This window comes from Anomaloglossus baeobatrachus, chromosome 1 (assembly GCF_048569485.1).
Source record: "Anomaloglossus baeobatrachus isolate aAnoBae1 chromosome 1, aAnoBae1.hap1, whole genome shotgun sequence".
In the NCBI taxonomy this organism is placed as follows: domain Eukaryota; kingdom Metazoa; phylum Chordata; class Amphibia; order Anura; family Aromobatidae; genus Anomaloglossus; species Anomaloglossus baeobatrachus.
This window is the reverse complement of record NC_134353.1, coordinates 920,267,451-920,287,153: the sequence shown is the minus strand read 5'-3', so window position 1 is coordinate 920,287,153 and position 19,703 is coordinate 920,267,451. Positions and strand designations below refer to the sequence as shown.

Sequence of the window (19,703 nt, the reverse complement as noted above, 5' to 3'; positions counted from 1 at the left end):
GTGTGTGTGTGTGTGTGTGTGTGTGGTGTGAGAGTGAGAGTGTGTGTGTGGTTTTTTTTTTGGATAATCAACAGGAGTTTTGGTGTCTTGTAGACTACGATACTTTTTCAAGTTTGCAGCTGATGGATGGCTGTACCAGGCATCATGAATAGTGGAGTGGTGCATGGAACTTTGCTGCTTTATATCTGTTTAGTGTCCTAATGAAGAAGCCAGGGACTTTGAAACACGTTGACTCAATAAAAAGCTATTTTTAAACCACATGGTTCCATCCTTTTGATAGCAGAGAAGGTCAATACACACATTTTGCTTTTCATATAGATCTTCTGGCCCAAAGAGCCCGTGAAACTGCAGCAGCCATTGTCTACATACCCAATTGTTCAAGGACAGCGCGTTCACTTGCATACCCAATTACGGCCCATTGCGCTCTCTCTTTCCAGTTCAAAAACATATATATTGTGTGAAGATGGTTGAACTTAAACTTATCTGTAGTACATGAAATTATTGCAATCCCTGACTGCAGAGCACTGACTTTAAAAAATGTTTTGTGTTTTTGATTTTCTTTTTCCCTTGAGTTCACTTGGCTGATCCAGAGATTATAATGTACAGAAACCAATATTCTAGATTCGTACCATGTTTTAAATGTATCAGGATTCTTACAAACGTTATGTCCCTGTTTATAAAGTACCGGTATATGATGTTTTATATAGATTTGTTTGGTTTTTGTTTTATATTGGTGACAGCTAGAGTTGAGTGAGTACTGAATACTCACTATACTCATAACGAGTACTGTCTAATACTCGCGTATTCATTCCGAATAGCATGTGTAATGCAAGTCAATGGGGAATACTCGCAATGTAACGAGTAACCCGAATTCCGCACTATTCGCTACTCACATGAATAGTCCGGCATTCAGGTTACTCGTTACTTTACGAGTTTTTCCCCATTGATTTGCATTGCACATGCTATTCGGAATGAATACGCGAGTATTAGACAGAACTCGTTATGAGGATAGCGAGTACGAATAGTTAGATACTCTCTCAACTCTAGTGGTAGCTTTATTTTTCTTTTGATTGTGCAATGTTGCCCTTTTTCTTCTTCGGGATAGGGCAACTTTTCATTATTTGACCTTTCATTTTTTCCGTCCTCTTCTTCCAAAAGCCATACATTTTTTATTTTTCCGTCAACATAACTCTGCGAGGGCTTATTTTTATTTTATTTCTTTTGTTGGACAATTCTTCTTTTTTTCAGTGATATTTATTTTACCATATCATGTACTGGGGAAAAAACTCTGAGGAGGGTGAAATGGTGAAGAACACACAATTCCAAAATTTATTTTTGTTTTTTAGTTTTTACATGTTCATTGCACACCAAAAATAACCCAGAAACCTCATTCTCCCTGTTGATATGATTACGGTAATACTCATATTTTATGTAGTTTTTTATGTAGCTGGTAAAAATAAAAATCTGAATAAAAAAAAAGTGTGGTGTGTTGCTAATTTTGAAGCGTTTTTACTTTTCCATCAATAGTGCTGTATGAGCACTTGATTTTTCCACGAATAACAAGCTGTATGTTTTCATTGATACCATTTTGAGCTATATAGATTTTTTTTATTTTTTTTCTTGTGTATAGGTGTGGTTGTACGTCGTGTGCAGGGGTGCAGGGTGGGCTCCCCAGTATATAGCAAAATCACGCACCGGGAAAGCGACTCTAGGCAGTTTGATTGATAAATAATTGTTTTACTTTACCAAAACAGAAAAAACATGCAAAATAGAACGAATAGAACAATATATTTACAAGGCCAAAGGCCGACACCCCTATGCTGCGCCACCAGTAATAGTGATTTATGCCGCCTTCTCACCAACCTTTGCCTAACCAAGGTACTGTCTAAACAGTTGCCTAATACCTGGTAATCCCTCTGGGAAGCAGAAGTAATTGTGTGTGTGTGTGTGTGTGTGTATGTGTGTGTGTGTGTGTGTATGTGTGTGTGTGTGTGTGTGTATGTGTGTGTGTGTGTGAACACGCCCTACCAGTGGTGAAGCTGAAGAGCTTACAACTTATCTATCTAAACATAAACAATTCCCATAAACCCCCTGAATACCCTTAATAGCTGAAGCCTCACAGAGAAGGCAGATGATAAAAGTGGGAAGGCGAGCCACACAGCTCAGCAACCCAGTCCTGGGAATCTAGAGCAACAGTCAATGCAAACGTGTGGTGCTTTCCCTTTAAGGTTTTAAATGTAACTGACAAACTGACACAGCAGAGTCGGCAAGTCTCACTGTGTACATATGTTGTGGGAGACCTCCGGGTCTCTCTCAGGGTCTCGGAGGAGGATTCCAAATCAAAACTGTGCAGATGTACAGTATATAAAACAGGAAAGATGACCACACAGAGACGTGTCTCTATCCAGGAGAAGCTCAATGCTCTTCTGACCCTTGTATTCAAAACATACTGTAGTATATATATACAGCTTACTCAATACATCCACATTATATATTAACCAACCAGCTAGCCAGGCATAGTTCATTCCTTGTTTGAACAGTCTTAGGCCTCTGTCACACGTTCGTGCCTCCGGTACGTGTTTGACAGTTTTTGCACATACCGGAGACACGTACACACGTACACCAATGTTACTCTATGGTAACAGGCACATTAACGTAAATCCACACGGAATGTGTGTCCGTGTGGATTGTACATTTGTACGTGTTTAAAAACGGCCGACATGTCCACATATCCTCCGGCATCATGGGTGTCACACGGCCCGCACCCATACCATACAGATGTAGTGTGGATGTGGTCCCGTGTGACACGCACCAGAGAAACACGTGTCATTATTATAAAATAAAAAAAACAAATACTCACCTCCTTCACCCCTGCAGAATCTTCCACTGTAAACAGTTGCTGCCGTCCGGCGCTCATTATGAGCGTGTTAATGAGGTGGGCGTGATATCACGGGCACTAATCTCCGCCCCTCCGCTCGGCCGGAAGCAGCATCAGCTGGGAGTGGGCGTGGCTGGAGCCAAAGATCAGTAACCTGGACAGCAGCAAGGACCACGTGAGTATTTAAATTACTGGTTCTCTGTCTGTTATCGCGGATAGCACATGGAGAACACACGTGGCCCGCACATACCGGAGACACGTACTTACCTAATGCAACACGCAAGGAAAATACGTTTCTCGCGGCACGTGCGTGATTTTCACGTGAGTGTGGTAGAGGCCTTAGCAACATTCGTTAGCAAAACATTCAAGTGTGTTTAGACATAGATGATTCTTTGAATGGAACAATGTCAGTTACTTATTCTCTTCTATTCATGAATGTCAGTTACTTATTTGAAACTACAGATAAGCATTCCTCTATGAATAGAAGAATGCCAGTTACCTATCTGAAACCACAAATAAGTATCTCTATCAATTCATGAATGTCAGTTACTTATAGCCCTAAGCATAATTAGTTTTGGTTATACATTCCGTTAATATTTTAGTTAGGTATATATGGAGAAGCAATACATAAAGCATTCAAATGACAGATTATCTTATTATTATACTGGACAAACGATTCATAGCCTAGGCCTTCACAGTCCCCTTAATAAGATTATCTGTCTTCTTACTCCGTGAGGGCTACTCAGAGACTACAGTATCCCACAGCTATGGTATATAGGTGCATGCTAATCACGCCCTCGGGTCTTTCCTAACATCTTCACTTCAGTTCCCACAGAGGGGATCCGAGTCCTGTGACGCCCTTCTATAAAAACCTCCTAAGCTTGACTTTGGGTCGTTGAGCTTTGATGGTAACCATTGTGTCAGATTTGGAGGGGGCTATTAGTGTATGTAATACTGAAGGGAAGGTTGCCATGGCTATAGCCTCATTTGTCCCCTTATTACAAATCTTCTTACAGCAAGGCAAAATACAGTAAACAGTAATTATAATTTATCAATGCAACATTTTTGTTAACCATGGTGATTGGAATAAGAGACTCAAACCCCCCCTGCTACTTTGTCTCTTGCTTTATACTCATTTGGGACCACCCTTGGGACTCCAATTATGTCTATATTCCAATCTTCTCCAGTATTCCATCTCAAATCCTTCCATGATCTGCAGTTCACATTCCCTGTACGCGTTATGCACAGATAAAAAACAAATTGTGCTCCCCTCCGCGCGCTGGCAGTACCCAAACAGTCCACCACTGAGCAGTAGTCAAAAAGAAAGTGTTCACAGGTGATGTCATATTGACCCATAGTTCATAGGGTTTACTACTGGGGTTTTCTATCTTGATTCCTTCAGTTAGCAAGACACAACTCATGATGAAAAGAAGGATCTTTATTCTTTAGCTGGAACAAGCTTGCAATGGGAGGCGTGGACCCAGGTATTTCTTCCTTCCAATTTGACAGATGTGGGAGTCACCAGCAATACTTGGTAGGGACCGTCATACAGTGGCTCTAGGCAATGTCTCTTGATGTGTCTCTTGACCAACACTGAGTCTCTTGGCTTCAAAAGGTGGCAAGTGTCATCTCCTGTAGAGTCTGGGAGAGAGGAAGAAACTATAGCATGTGTGTTAGTTAGTTCTTTAGCAAGATTAACCACAAACTGCACAACCTTATCATTTGATTCTGACAATTCCTGGGGGCTGAACCCTGCAATCGGGGGAATTGACCCAAACAAAATCTCATAAGGGGACAACCTGTGTCTAGCCAATGGGGTCATTGTCACATGATACAGGGCAACCGGGAGTAGATCCTACCATCTCTCGGCCGACTCCTGCATCATTTTAGTCAGTTTCCTCTTAAGGGTGCCATTCATTCTTTCCAACTTTGCATTGGATTGAGGATGAAACGGGGTATGCAGGGCAACTTGTGATCCAACCATGGTCAATAGTTCTTGATAGACGATTGCTACAAAATTGCTTTCAATTACTTCACGTACTCCATTTCTGCATACAACTTCACTGATTAATTTCTTTACTGTTGTTCTGGCTGTCATATTGGTCACTGGGAAGGCTTCAGGCCAACTGGAGAAAACATCCACTACTACTAGGCATTATTCGCATCTCCCACACTTGGGCAACTGGATGTGGTCGACTTGGATCCTCTGGAACGGGTACAGGGGCTTTGCTAGGTGTTTGGGTGGGACTTCTTCTGTCCTTCCAGTGTTACAAGTTTGACAAACATGGCAGCTCTTATTATAGGCAGCAAGCATGGTAGATATCCCAGAACTTGCGTATCACTTCTAGGCTCTAATTTTTCCCTCTGCGGGTGGGACCATGTCCCCAGGAAACTATGGCGGCATACATCCTTCTAGGAAGGCAGGACAGACTGTTCACCTTCCAGATGTCACCTTCTAGCTTGGCTCCTTCTTTCTTCCATGTCTGCAGTTCTTCTCTTGTGACGAGTCTTTGTTCTGCCTTGAGCCGATCCATTGGTGTTCTACCAACATTTATGCAGTCTCTGGAATCTTCTGGTTCAGCTAAAGATAGGTCTTGTAGAATCCTCTTCTTCTGTGCTCTGGTCATAACCATGGCCATATAGCATTCAGATTCTTCCACTTTCATTAAAGCGGCTTTATCTTTCTTGTCAGTGTAGTAGGCATTTCCTCTGACAACTTTCTGTGGTCTGGAGTCCATGGGCTTGGACCTTCAAGATGGCAACTTGTTCTGGCCTGGACAGGGCAAACATCAGTCTGCGGACATATTCTTTGACTGGAGTTCCTGCTGCGGTGATGACCTTCTGTTTGCCCATATGACACTAAAATCATGCGCTATGCCGAAAGCAAATCGAGAGTCTGTATAAATATTGGCAGTAGCATCTCCATCTTCAGCATAGGTATAGGCTTCCGCCAGGGCCACAAGTTCTGCTTCTTGGGCGGACATTCGGGCTGGGAGTGCTGTAGCTTTGATCACTGACACTGAGGTGGTTACAGCATAGCCTGTATGAAAGGTGCCCTTTTCATCAGCTAGTCTTGAGCCATCTGTAAACAGGGTGTAATCTGGATTTTCAAGTGGGTGTTCAGAGAAATTGTCAGGCGTGACAGTTTATTTCTCCATCTCCTGGAAGCAATCATGAGATATATGTATATCTGCTGTATCCTCCTTACAGATAAAAATATAAAGACAACTTAAAGGAAAAAAAACGCAATTGGTGAACAAATTAAAACCTTAAAAATAGGTGTGACTTTCCACATCATCTCCCCCCCCCTTTTTGAATATATTATCCAAAGCGTAATTACATTCAAAAAGTGTTCTACATTTAGGCATAAAAGAAAAAACAAAAAGCCAGCACCAAATGTGCACTACAGCACTAAACATTCCAAACTGTACTTATTATAAAAAATTTTTGAGATTTTTGGCAAAAAATTGCAATTTCTTGAGCTGCTTCGCCACGTCACGGCAAATCTCATTTGAAGCAGTCCTACACTAAAATATTTTTATAAAATGTGCCATACGGCCTCACATATGAATAGTAGAACTGCTCTTAGCAGCACTCACCTGGTCTATTTCAATCCCGTACCCATGACTGAGTCATGGCTGTGGGCGGGACAGGTCCAAGCAAATGCTGCATGAAGTAAATAGCCTGTGGACAAAGCCTGATGACTTAATGTGAACAGTCACCAACCGCCAAAATCCAGACAGATGGAATACATCACAAATTGGGGTGCATAGCAAGGTGGAGGTCAACCACCGACCAATTCAATGAAGAAAAAACAAAAAGCCAGCACCAAATGTGCACTACAGCACTAAACATTCCAAACTGTACTTATTATAAAAAAATTTTTGAGATTTTTGGCAAAAAATTGCAATTTCTTGAGCTGCTTCGCCACGTCACGGCAAATCTCATTTAAAGCAGTCCTACACTAAAATATTTTTATAAAATGTGCCATACGGCCTCACATATGAATAGTAGAACTGCTCTTAGCAGCACTCACCTGGTCTATTTCAATCCCGTACCCATGACTGAGTCATGGCTGTGGGCGGGACAGGTCCAAGCAAATGCTGCATGAAGTAAATAGCCTGTGGACAAAGCCTGATGACTTAATGTGAACAGTCACCAACCGCCAAAATCCAGACAGATGGAATACATCCCAAATTGGGGTGCATAGCAAGGTGGAGGTCAACCACCGACCAATTCAATGAAGAAAAAACAAAAAGCCAGCACCAAATGTGCACTACAGCACTAAACATTCCAAACTGTACTTATTATAAAAAAAATTTGAGATTTTTGGCAAAAAATTGCAATTTCTTGAGCTGCTTCGCCACGTCACGGCAAATCTCATTTGAAGCAGTCCTACACTAAAATATTTTTATAAAATGTGCCATACGGCCTCACATATGAATAGTAGAACTGCTCTTAGCAGCACTCACCTGGTCTATTTCAATCCCGTACCCATGACTGAGTCATGGCTGTGGGCGGGACAGGTCCAAGCAAATGCTGCATGAAGTAAATAGCCTGTGGACAAAGCCTGATGACTTAATGTGAACAGTCACCAACCGCCAAAATCCAGACAGATGGAATACATCCCAAATTGGGGTGCATAGCAAGGTGGAGGTCAACCACCGACCAATTCAATGAAGAAAAAACAAAAAGCCAGCACCAAATGTGCACTACAGCACTAAACATTCCAAACTGTACTTATTATACAAAATTTTTGAGATTTTTGGCAAAAAATTGCAATTTCTTGAGCTGCTTCGCCACGTCACGGCAAATCTCATTTGAAGCAGTCCTACACTAAAATATTTTTATAAAATGTGCCATACGGCCTCACATATGAATAGTAGTATTTTAGTGTAGGACTGCTTCAAATGAGATTTGCCGTGACGTGGCGAAGCAGCTCAAGAAATTGCAATTTTTTGCCAAAAATCTCAAAAATTTTTTATAATAAGTACAGTTTGGAATGTTTAGTGCTGTAGTGCACATTTGGTGCTGGCTTTTTGTTTTTTCTTCATTGAATTGGTCGGTGGTTGACCTCCACCTTGCTATGCACCCCAATTTGGGATGTATTCCATCTGTCTGGATTTTGGCGGTTGGTGACTGTTCACATTAAGTCATCAGGCTTTGTCCACAGGCTATTTACTTCATGCAGCATTTGCTTGGACCTGTCCCGCCCACAGCCATGACTCAGTCATGGGTACGGGATTGAAATAGACCAGGTGAGTGCTGCTAAGAGCAGTTCTACTATTCATATGTGAGGCCGTATGGCACATTTTATAAAAATATTTTAGTGTAGGACTGCTTCAAATGAGATTTGCCGTGACGTGGCGAAGCAGCTCAAGAAATTGCAATTTTTTGCCAAAAATCTCAAAATTTTTTATAATAAGTACAGTTTGGAATGTTTAGTGCTGTAGTGCACATTTGGTGCTGGCTTTTTGTTTTTTCTTCATTGAATTGGTCGGTGGTTGACCTCCACCTTGCTATGCACCCCAATTTGTGATGTATTCCATCTGTCTGGATTTTGGCGGTTGGTGACTGTTCACATTAAGTCATCAGGCTTTGTCCACAGGCTATTTACTTCATGCAGCATTTGCTTGGACCTGTCCCGCCCACAGCCATGACTCAGTCATGGGTACGGGATTTAAATAGACCAGGTGAGTGCTGCTAAGAGCAGTTCTACTATTCATATGTGAGGCCGTATGGCACATTTTATAAAAATATTTTAGTGTAGGACTGCTTCAAATGAGATTTGCCGTGACGTGGCGAAGCAGCTCAAGAAATTGCAATTTTTTGCCAAAAATCTCAAAAAATTTTTTATAATAAGTACAGTTTGGAATGTTTAGTGCTGTAGTGCACATTTGGTGCTGGCTTTTTGTTTTTTCTTCATTTAGGCATAAAAGTCACATTGTGTAGATTGTACCTAACCGGGAACACCATAAATATCGCATTATGTGTTACCTTATAAAGGAAAACTATTTCAATGGCTTTTTAACCTTCACTTGGACCACAGAAATCTGCATTACAATATTTCATTCTATAAAAAGAAAACAGATGATTCAAGACATTAAATATCATAAACACAGAATACCATAAATCATCCACATACCTTAAACCAAATGATTGTAATTATTCATAAATTAGATTATTAATAAAGATTATAATTATTAACTAATGGTACACAGCCTGACCTCTATGCTCCAATATCTACCAATAAATCTAAACATGTCCACAATTCAATTTATTCTGTTTAGATTGAATCAGTAAAATAAAACACTATTGTAAATTACTTTTTCCAATATAATTTACAATGTATTGCTAAAAGTAGGGAAAAGTCTCCTTTTTTTCTGTCTGAGTATGTAGTAGTTCACTCAGTCTGTTGTTTAAACATTTACACAGCACATGGTTTTCTTCACACATCCCCCGTCACTTCCTTTTTTTTTTTCTAAACTATGCCTCGGCCACCATGGGCTTCATCCACCATTTTAAGATCTGACCTAAAATGGCTGCCACCAGGAATAGCACATGGTTTATCACAGTATTGCGGCCTAGAGTCCCCACATCCACAACAAAGTTCACAGGCCCATACCATACCATCGCCCTTTTTGGTCTCTCACAAGGTACATTTTTGTAATATACATAACTCAAATTTCTGTCTTTCTTTTTTTCCTTTCCCCTTCTACCCGATTCTCTCTATATACCGTGTTTTTCCAAAAATAAGCCCTCCCCCAAAAATAAGCCCTAGCAGGGATTTTCAGCATTTTCGGAGCAAGGCTTAATTATAAGCCCTCCCCCGAAAATAATCCATAGTCCTGGATCAATAATGAAGTGTCCGTGCAGTTAAAAAAAGGTTACAAATACTGCAGGACACTTCATTATAGACAGCGGCACCCGGCAATTACACTCACCCGATGCTGAGCGGCAGGACCTGCAGTGATCACACACCCACACACATCAGATCTCTCACACACACACAATCAGATCTCACTCACACACCAGATGTCACACGCACACAATCAGATCTCACTCACACACCAGATCTCACACACAAACATCGTATCGCACACACAGTCAGATCGCACACATAATCAGATTGCACAGATAATCAGATCGCACACACAAACATCAGATCACACGCAAACATCAAATCACACACACAAACATCAGATCGCACACACATTGGATCGCATACACACTCTCCTCATCCAGCGACACCAATGTCTTCTCGCTGGCAAAATTCTGAGAGGCAGTGCAGTGAAGCACAATGAACAGGACCTGCGGCGGGACACGTGACTTGCTTTCATTCCCTGCGTCCGTAAGCGCTGTGATGTGATGTGTGCGATCGATTGTGTGTCTGTGATCTGCTGTGTGTGTCTGGGATCAGCTGTGTGTGTGTGGGATGGGCTGTGTGTGTCAGTGATCTGCTGTGTGTGTCTGGGATCGGCTGTGTGTGTCTGGGATCGGCTGTGTTTTTTTGCGATCGGCTGTGTGTGTCTGCGATCGGCTGTGTGTGTCTGCGATCATCTGTATCTGTGATCGGCTATGTGTGCCTGTGATTGGCTGTGTGTGCCTGAGATCGGCTGTGTGTATCTGTGATCGGCTGTATGTACCTGCGAACGGCTATGTGTATCTGTGATCGGCTGTGTGTGCCTGCGATAGGCTATGTGTGTCTGCAATCTGCTGTGTGTGTGATTTGCTGTGTGTGTGATTTGCTGTGTGTGTGTGTGATCTGCTGTGTGTGTGATTTACTGTGTGTGTGTGATTTGCTGTGTGTGTGTGATTTGCTGTGTGTGTTTGTGTGTGTGATCTGCTGTGTGTGATTTGCTGTGTGTGTGTGATCTGCTGTGTGTGTGATCTGCTGTGTGTGTGATTTGCTGTGTGTGATTTGCTGTGTGTGATTTGCTGTGTGTGATCTGCTGTGTGTGTGATTTGCTGTGTGTGTGATTTGCTGTGTGTGATTTGCTGTGTGTGTTATTTCTGCTGTGTGTGTGATTTGCTGTGTGTGATTTCTGCTGTGTGTGTGATTTCTGCTGTGTGTGTGATTTGCTGTGTGTGTGATTTGCTGTGTGTGATTTGCTGTGTGTGTGATTTGCTGTGTGTGTGATTTGCTGTGTGTGTGATTTGCTGTGTGTGATTTGCTGTGTGTGTGATTTCTGCTGTGTGTGATTTGCTGTGTGTGATTTCTGCTGTGTGTGTGATTTGCTGTGTGTGTGTGTGTGTGTGTGTGTGATTTGCTGTGTGTGATTTGCTGTGTGTGTCAGTGTGTCAGCCAGCAGCAGGGGAGAACGGCGTGCAGCAACCACCAGAGATCACAGGAGGACCTGGGAACCATGCAGACGTCCGGGTCTGGTGAGTATGAGTCTCCTGGGAAGTGGGGGGGTCTGTTTTTTGGGGGGGTAAACTTACCCCCAACCGTGTTTCTCCAAGAATAAGACGTCCTCCAAAAATAAGCCCTGGTGCCTTTTTGGGGGGCAAAAAAGATATAAGGCAGTGTCTTATTTTTGGAAAAACACTGTAGACACTATATAAACTTTTAGAAACCGTTCCCCATGCACAAGCAGCAGATAACAATCCATTGTCCTCCAAAACACCTTCTTTTTTTTTTCTTCTTTTAGTGTACTAATCTATCAAAGTTCACAGTTTTGCTGCTGTTCTCTAAAAGAAAAATAAGGCAGCAGACAATAAATCACTCAAACTCAAACAAGACAAACACTAGATATAACCCATGTCTCTGTAACAATATACATTGCTGGAGAATTTTGAGACCTTACGATAGATAATACGGTTCATATATACTGTACACTAATATCCATGAAAGAAAGGAAAATCAAAATATTAATGAAATACTGGCAGTCTGTATGCAGAGTCACAAAATAAAAATATATTGTCCAAATAAATCACCATAAAAACAAAAGAAAAAACTAATTTGCATATCTCAAGAAATTTAATTCTCCATAATACACATCTCTGTTGGATCTATTTTTTTTTATTATTTTTTTTCAAATGGATATAATACCTTCTAACATTATTTGGTTACTCTTTAAATATTTTTAGATTAGCTAACATGGTACAAACATATGTATTTACCTGCCCCTATTCTATTTTAAGATATAATGCTGCCGGACGTTTAAAACACCAATTGTTCAAAATTTTCACTTATTTGTACAATAAGGGGTCCACACTTCAGAGATTCAAAGTAACAAATTTTGTACTTGTAAACTCTCTATTCTCACCAGGAAGTCCAACATATTCCTCTGATTCTTCCTGGATCTTCTGACCCCCTTGTAAAACCATTTTCTGGGCCAGTCTCCAGCATGATGTAAATTTGAATTAGCCGGGTTAACATACACCCCTGTCTCCTGCACCACCTTCTTCTATTTCAACATATCCTTCTGACTGTAACATCTGCACTACACTTTACCAAACACCTGTGCATCTTCCTGTGGCGCCCCAGGACCTGGTCGCCACAACAGCATTGCCCCTCCAAAGGGTTAATGCTGAGCCTGGAGGTAATTGGGGGAATCTTTGGCCAGTAAGTTCAACATCCAACGTAGTTTCTCCCTCAGGCCAGCAGGGGGAGCTCTGAACCTGGAGTTCCAGGGAGCATTCCTTAAGTCTGACCTGAGGGAGGAGTTAGTGTTCAATCTGTAGAGAGAGAGCAGAGAGTCCAGACGCAGAGTGTGCTGTCTTGTGGAACTGGGGCCTAGAGCTGGAATAGCTTGGCCCAGTGAAGCAAGATTTGCAGAGAGGCACAGAAGAGACTCAGACATCGGAGTCTGTGGTTGCCAGGGTATAAAATCCTTCCCTGGTGTCCGAATCTGGAGGGCAGGAGAGCTGCAAGCCCCCTGGCCCAGTAACAATCTGGAGGTACAGCTGCATTCCAAGGGCCCGGTGTGGACTCCAGCAGAGAAGCACCAGAGAGGGCCTGCGCAGCCTACCACACAGAAAAAGGGACGTACCACCGGTCCCAGCAGCAAGAGGGCCATTGCTAAATTCAGAGTGCAGGGTCCTGTAGAAGAAAAGAAAGAACAGGGAGTAGGCCTCATACTCAACTGGCCAAGGAGATCACCCCCAGGCACTTCCAGGCCGGCCGGATCATCTTTACCACCTGTGACAGTCTCCCTGGACTACACTGTTGCCAAGTAAAAGAGGAGAAGGTAAAGAGACTACTGTTTGTGCCTGTTTCTTTCACTGCCTGTCGGCCCTGCACCGTATTATTCACACAACATCTCACCATAGACTCTCACGAGCACCAACTGTTGCCCCGGGGTACCGCTCCACCTGTGGGGAGCAGGACCATCCAAGCTGTCATTCCATCAGCCCCGGAGGCCCCATACAGCAGCGGCGGCCTAATAGCCGCAAACCACAGGTGGCGTCACGACAAATATACCCTTTAATTGACACCCACCAGGGTCACGGAGTCGGGCTCCGCCACCACTGACGACCCCCGGACTAGCCCGGCCCGGCACCGGGTGTCCCATAGCCCTGGGGTGGGCGAGTCATTCCCACAATCCTTTATCGTTCAACTTTCCTTTCTTTCCCTTCAGCGCCGCATTCCATTGTGACGGCTGTAGCCGTCCGCTCCTAGGCAAACCTAACACCTTAAAAATCTCTAAAGCATGGCGCACAACTTTCTTTTCGTCTGTCTGTCACTAAAGGCCCCATTACAGGGGAAGAGCTATCGTGCGATTGCACCCACCCACGCCGTTTGTGCGTCACGGGCAATTTGTTGCCCGTGGCGCACAAAGTCGTTTACCCCCGTCACACGTACTTACCTCCCGAACAACCTCGCTGTGGGCAGCGAACAACCTCTTCCTGAAGGGGGAGGGATGTTCGGTGTCACAGCGACGTCACACAGCGGCCGCCCAATAGAAGCGGAGGGGCGGAGATGAGCGGGACGTAACATCCATCCCACCTCCTTCCTTCCGCATTGCCGGCGGCACGCAGGTAAGCAGTGTTTGTCGTTCCCGGGGTGTCACACGGAACGATATGTGCTGCCTCTGGAACGACGAACCACTGGCGTGCAGAAGGAGGAACGACTTTATAAAAATGAACGGCGTGTCAACGAGCAACAATAAGGTGAGTATTTTTGCTCGTTCACAGTCGTTCGTAGCTGTCACACGCTACGATATCTCTAACGATGCCGGATGTGCGTCACGGAATCTGTGACCCCGACGACATATGCGTCACGGAATCCGTGACCCCGACGACATATCGCCCGATATATCGTAGCGTGTGACGCCGCCTTAATTCTATAACATTCTGCGAACCTTCCGGCTTCTCAACTTTCTTCTTTCTCCACTTAAACATTGTTGCTGTCTTGGCGGCAGTTGGATTGCACTAATTCAAAACTATATGGTGCACGCTACAGTCCGGCCGGCACTGGGGCATTCCACCCTTACTCTAGCTCCCTCAGCTAAGTAAAAACAAAAGGTGTCCCGTGAAAGGAGGAGGATGTACAAAAATGTCACATACATGAATGTCCCACCCTCCGGACTTGGTCAGCTGTACCAATTTATTGTCCTAAGCCCTATCTTCGATCACGGGTATCCCCCCCACATACTCAAACTACGGATCGGGTCAGTCTAACCAGCTATATCCAATTGCTGCCGACTTACCCCCTACTATTCATCCTCCGGATCTCTTGTGACAATTGAAATCTACACCACAGGGTAGAATTCGAACTACTGGGCCCACAGCGGGCACCACCACAGAGTCATTATCGGGAACCTTTAACTCTGATGGGGACACAAGGCCTGTCATCCCCTCCTCTACTGAACAACCTTGTCGGCAGTGAATACACAGTATGTAACACTTACCAGGGTTGTAGGTTGATCAGGCCTGTTGGAGCAGAGGGAGGTCCTGTTCCGTGAAGTCCAAGGTATCGGGGTGTCTAGGTTTCGGGGTGCTTCTTATGGGGGCCCCACATTGGGCGCCAGATTGTTGAGGGAGACCTCCAGGTCTCTCTCAGAGTCTCGGAGGAGGATTCCAAATCAGAACAGCGCAGATGTATATGAAACAGGAAAAATGACCACACAGAGACGTTTCTCTATCCAGGAGAAGCTCAATGCTCTTCTGACCCTTGTATTCAAAACATAGTATATATACACAGTTTACTCAATACATCCACGCTATCTATTAACCAACAAGCTAGCATAGTTCATTCCTTGTTTGAACAGTCTTAGCAACATTCGTTAGCAAAGCATTTCAAGTGTGTTTAAACATAGATGAGAGTCTATGAATGGAACAATGTCAGTTACTTATTCTCTTATATTCATGAATGTCAGTTACTTATTTGAAACTACAGATAAGCATTCCTCTATAAATAGAAGAATGCTAGTTACCTATCTGAAACCACAGATAAGTATCTCTTCCATTCATGAATGTCAGTTATTTATTCATGAACTAAAACTTTTTCTAATTAGCCCTAAGCATAATTAGTTTTGGTTATACATTCCGTTAATATTTCAATTAGGTATATACAGTCAGGGCCAGAAATATTTGGACAGTGACACAAGTTTTGTTATTTTAGCTGTTTACAAAAACATGTTCAGAAATACAATTATATATATAATATGGGCTGAAAGTGCACACTCCCAGCTGCAATATGAGAGTTTTCACATCCAAATCGGAGAAAGGGTTTAGGAATCATAGCTCTGTAATGCATATGTGAAGCCCCACAGGTGTTGTGTCGGTGCATTACCTTCAGGGACTCCACTCGGCTGGATCTGGTCACAGGTAGGAGATCTTCTTCTTGTCGTGACGCCACTCTCAGTATTGCGGCCAGTAGGGACCGCCACTGCAGGTTGAGGGTCGCCTGGGGCTGATGGTATGTGCAGTTAGTTGGAATAGCCTCCTGAGAGTGAGGCAAGCCCCAGGGCCCGATGTAGGTGCGTAGTACCACAAGGCGCAGAATAACTCCACACACGCAGAATGTCTTTCAGGGTTTTTACTCACTTCAGGTGGCAGGGTGAGTAACCCGGGCGTAGCTGGGATGAACCAGGCGGGAACCAGGTGTCCTTCAGGCTGACTTGTGAGGGTGACTACTAACTCGCCTTCCTTAGCCCTTTTTGGTTTGGGGTGACCCCGACTTTTAGTCCCTATGGGGGTCACCCAGGGAAGTTGCTGAAGCCTCACTCCCCTTCGTTTGCCGTGTGCTTGTTGCCTGGGCCAGATCACTCCAGCTTCTTGCCTCCTGTGAGCTATGGGCCCTAACTGTGGCTACGTGGCTGCGGCTTTTGTGGTGTTGTGGCGTGGGCTTTGAGAGCCCCACACCGGCAGGTTTAGCAAAAGAAAGCTGGATCTATCTCCGCTTCGGGATCTGCCGCCCGTTTGGGCCTGGTACTCCCTAGCAGTCTCCTTACTTCCCACTCTGTGCTCTCTCTTTAGCTGGAGATGGGTTTCGGGTAGCACTCCTAGTTGACCGTTCTCCCCCGTCGGTAGCCACTGCGCGGACGCTGTCAGACTCCAGCAGCCCAGGGGAAGGGGTCAGCTCCTCTCGGAGCTCCCTGGACTCTGCACTGAACTGGCTCACTGCTCCTCCTCTCCTGTTCTTGCCTACGCCACCTAGCAACCAGATTCTCTTACCACACCCCTTGAGAGGAGATGGAGGCTTTTGGCCCCCTCCACTATTCCAGTGAAGGTCAAGGCTTTTCCCCCTCCTGGGATCCCCAGGGGTCCTCTCATGGGTACATGTGTGAGAGCTGATTACTATGCGCCTGTGTACCACACCCCTGTCAGCCTTCTGGATTACCTGTATTGTACTGTCCCCAGCATGGGTGCAGCACTCAGTGGTGCCTGACCAGGTCAGGGGCGCCACATTCCCCCTTAGTTATCACCAGCACGTCCTCGGGCTGCAAGACAACATTTTTAAAATGCATAAAACATTAAAACATGTAAAACATTTTTAAAAGCACCAGGTACCATACATCACCACCCTCCACCCACAAGTCCGTTAACCCACCCAAAACCCTCTCACGTTGGCCGCGGCTTCAGCCACTTCTGGCAGGATGTAGAGGCGGCTTACATGGGCTGGTGGTTTCAGGGTATACCTGGCCTGGTGGATCCGCGCCTTCAGCCTCTTCTGGCAGGATGCAGAGGCGGCCTCCACAGTTGGTGCTGACCAGGTACCCTCTTTGTGGTGGAGAGCCAGGCCCCATAAACAGGCATGCTCTCTGGTCGCAGGTGAGCCAAGGCCCTATATACGGACGGGCTCCTCCTGGTTGCAGACGAGCCAAGCCCCTAAACAGGCTGACTCTGGTGGCGGTGGTGCCCTCTGGTGTAACTATTTACACTGCGAGAGTTTGTGGCTATAGCCAGTTCATAGCCTTAAGGTTTATTTCTCACAATAGTTTTTGTGGGCACATTCTTGAACTTTAAAACGTTGCAAAACAAACTTTTCAAAACTTTAACTTTCTAACTGCTGAACTTCTTACTTTCCTTTACTCCTCCATACCAGGGCTTGGGCCTGTTGGGCTGCGGCACCTGTTGGTTTCTTGATCTCTTTCTTCATCTGTTGTTGTCTCATCTGCAGGTTCCTTGTCTCTGCTTTCTCTATCTTCATCTGTTTCCTTTCCTGTATCTGTTTCTCTTTCCTGTAGCATGGGGTGGCTGTAAGGTTTGCTGGTACATAGTGCTACGTCAAGCGCGTACAGTCCTCTTTCGCCTTGATGCATGGTAAACTGTACTGAATCCCCCATCTTTAGGTTTCTGCCAGGGTGTCCTCTAGGCAGATGAGCGCTCACATCTCTTCGGTTGACAAATATCCCTTCCTTCACACCAGGTGCTACAATGAATCCATATCCACTTTTCAAATTGAAATCCTCCACTACTCCTCTGCAAAAGGGGTCCTCTGACCTGGGCTTTGGCTCTTCTCAGGGACCGTTTTTCTTGTAGGTCTCTGGCTGTGACTTCTCTCTGCTCTGGAGACTGTGGTGCAGGGGACAGCGTTGTTCTGTTGCGACGCCTGGTCTTGCGGGCTGGGTTCTGCTGGGCTGTTACCTCAATGCCTGCAGGGCCCCAGGTGAGGTTTCTGGGCTGATCTTCGTCAGCAGACGGTGTCAAGTCCTCCTCATCCCAACGGGAATAGGGTAACATCTCCGGCTCTGAGTATTGCTCCACTGCCGGTGGCTCCTGAGTCAGCTCCTCATCTTCCTGGCCTCCTCTCCCCCTTAGTTCTTCTTGGCACTCCTTTGGTGGCAGTGCTGGGGATGGGCTTTCTTCAGCAGGCCCAGGCGGGGGACTCTTTGGCGTGGTTGCTGCAGGGGTTGCTGGAATCCTCTTGGGGGTATGCGGAGGGAGCATGTACTGGTCCACCAACCATTGTGGAAACTTGGCCTCCATGTCAGCCTTTAGCTGCCAGTATGCGGGGTCCTCCCCCAGCGTGGGCTTTCCAGCAGGGACCTCTTTGGACTGGGGAGCGGTGTCTGCTCTGGCCTTGCAGGCCGGGGTAAATGGTGATGCAATCTCTTGGCGGGCCGCGCCCTGTATGGCGGCGACCTGGTCTTGGCGGGCCGCGCCCTGTTTGGCGGCGGCCTGGTCTTGGCGGGCCGCGCCCTGCATGGCAGCGGCCTGGTCTTGGCGGGCCGCGCCCTGTTTGGCGGCGGCCTGGTCTTGGCGGGCCGCGCCCTGTTTGGCGGCGGCCTGGATCGGCGTCGCTGTCGCGATGGAATCGGTGCAGGCTGGGCTGGGCGTCACTGCAGGGACCGGGTCTTGGTGGGCCGAGCAGGGCATCGCTGCGGCGGCCGGGGCTTGGCGGGCCGAGCAGGGCATCGCTGCGGCGGCCTGGGCTTGGCGGGCCGCACCTGGCGTGGCTGCGGCCTGGCTCAGCGTCGCCGCGCCGGGCGCCTCTTCAGGGACCGCGGGCGTGGCAGCAGGGGTCGGGGCATCCGGGCCGGCAGGGGTAATACTGGACTCACCCATCGGTGGCAGCATCGGGGTCTGAGTCGTCGCCGTCCGGTCTGGCACTCGTCGTGCGGTTCCCCTCTCATAGGCCTGAACCGCGGCAGCCATCTCCAGAAGTTCCATGCGTTCTTCTCGGATCTGCTCCACGACCCGGGTCTCCAGTCGGTCGCAGAACTGGGCCAGCTCCCGATACCACCAGGCAGCGGAGCCCGGTTCTGGGTTTCTGCGGTCAGACGCCATTTCTTCTGCGCCCTCTTCTGCACGACTCTCCAGCTGTGGACTCGCCGTTGCCTCTAGTAGCAAGCTGTTCAGTTTCCGCTCTGCCTCTTTCAGCAGCTCCTCTCCCAGCAGCAGGCTTCTGGCTCCCTTTCTGTCCCGACGTCTCTGGACGCTTCCACTCTCTTCACAAGCGAGATCAGAACTCTGCAGGGGATCTCTGGGTAACCACACCTCTTCGTGGGCGGTAACTTCTCCCAGCGCGGGCTGCTGTTGTTTATCAGCGCGCTTTTCATGGTGGCAATATGGCGGCGCTTCCAATTTTCCAAGCGGACCGCCCAGGCACATGGTCACCTGTCTGAACAGGTCTAGTCCCTATCCTGTTCGTGACGCCAGATGTGAAGCCCCACAGGTGTTGTGTCGGTGCATTACCTTCAGGGACTCCACTCGGCTGGATCTGGTCACAGGTAGGAGATCTTCTTCTTGTCGTGACGCCACTCTCAGTATTGCGGCCAGTAGGGACCGCCACTGCAGGTTGAGGGTCGCCTGGGGCTGATGGTATGTGCAGTTAGTTGGAATAGCCTCCTGAGAGTGAGGCAAGCCCCAGGGCCCGATGTAGGTGCGTAGTACCACAAGGCGCAGAATAACTCCACACACGCAGAATGTCTTT

General features: G+C 46.2%; 1 long non-coding RNA gene across 1 annotated transcript; it reads right to left on the bottom strand.

The window, feature by feature from the left end:
* Window positions 1-3,521: 3,521 nt before the first annotated feature.
* On the bottom strand, window positions 3,522-14,938 carry LOC142302140 (uncharacterized). Its single transcript, XR_012752941.1, has 3 exons — window positions 14,734-14,938; window positions 8,876-8,951; window positions 3,522-4,537 (listed from the first exon to the last, which is right to left on the bottom strand). It is a non-coding gene; the product is annotated as an uncharacterized LOC142302140 (long non-coding RNA).
* Window positions 14,939-19,703: the final 4,765 nt, after the last annotated feature.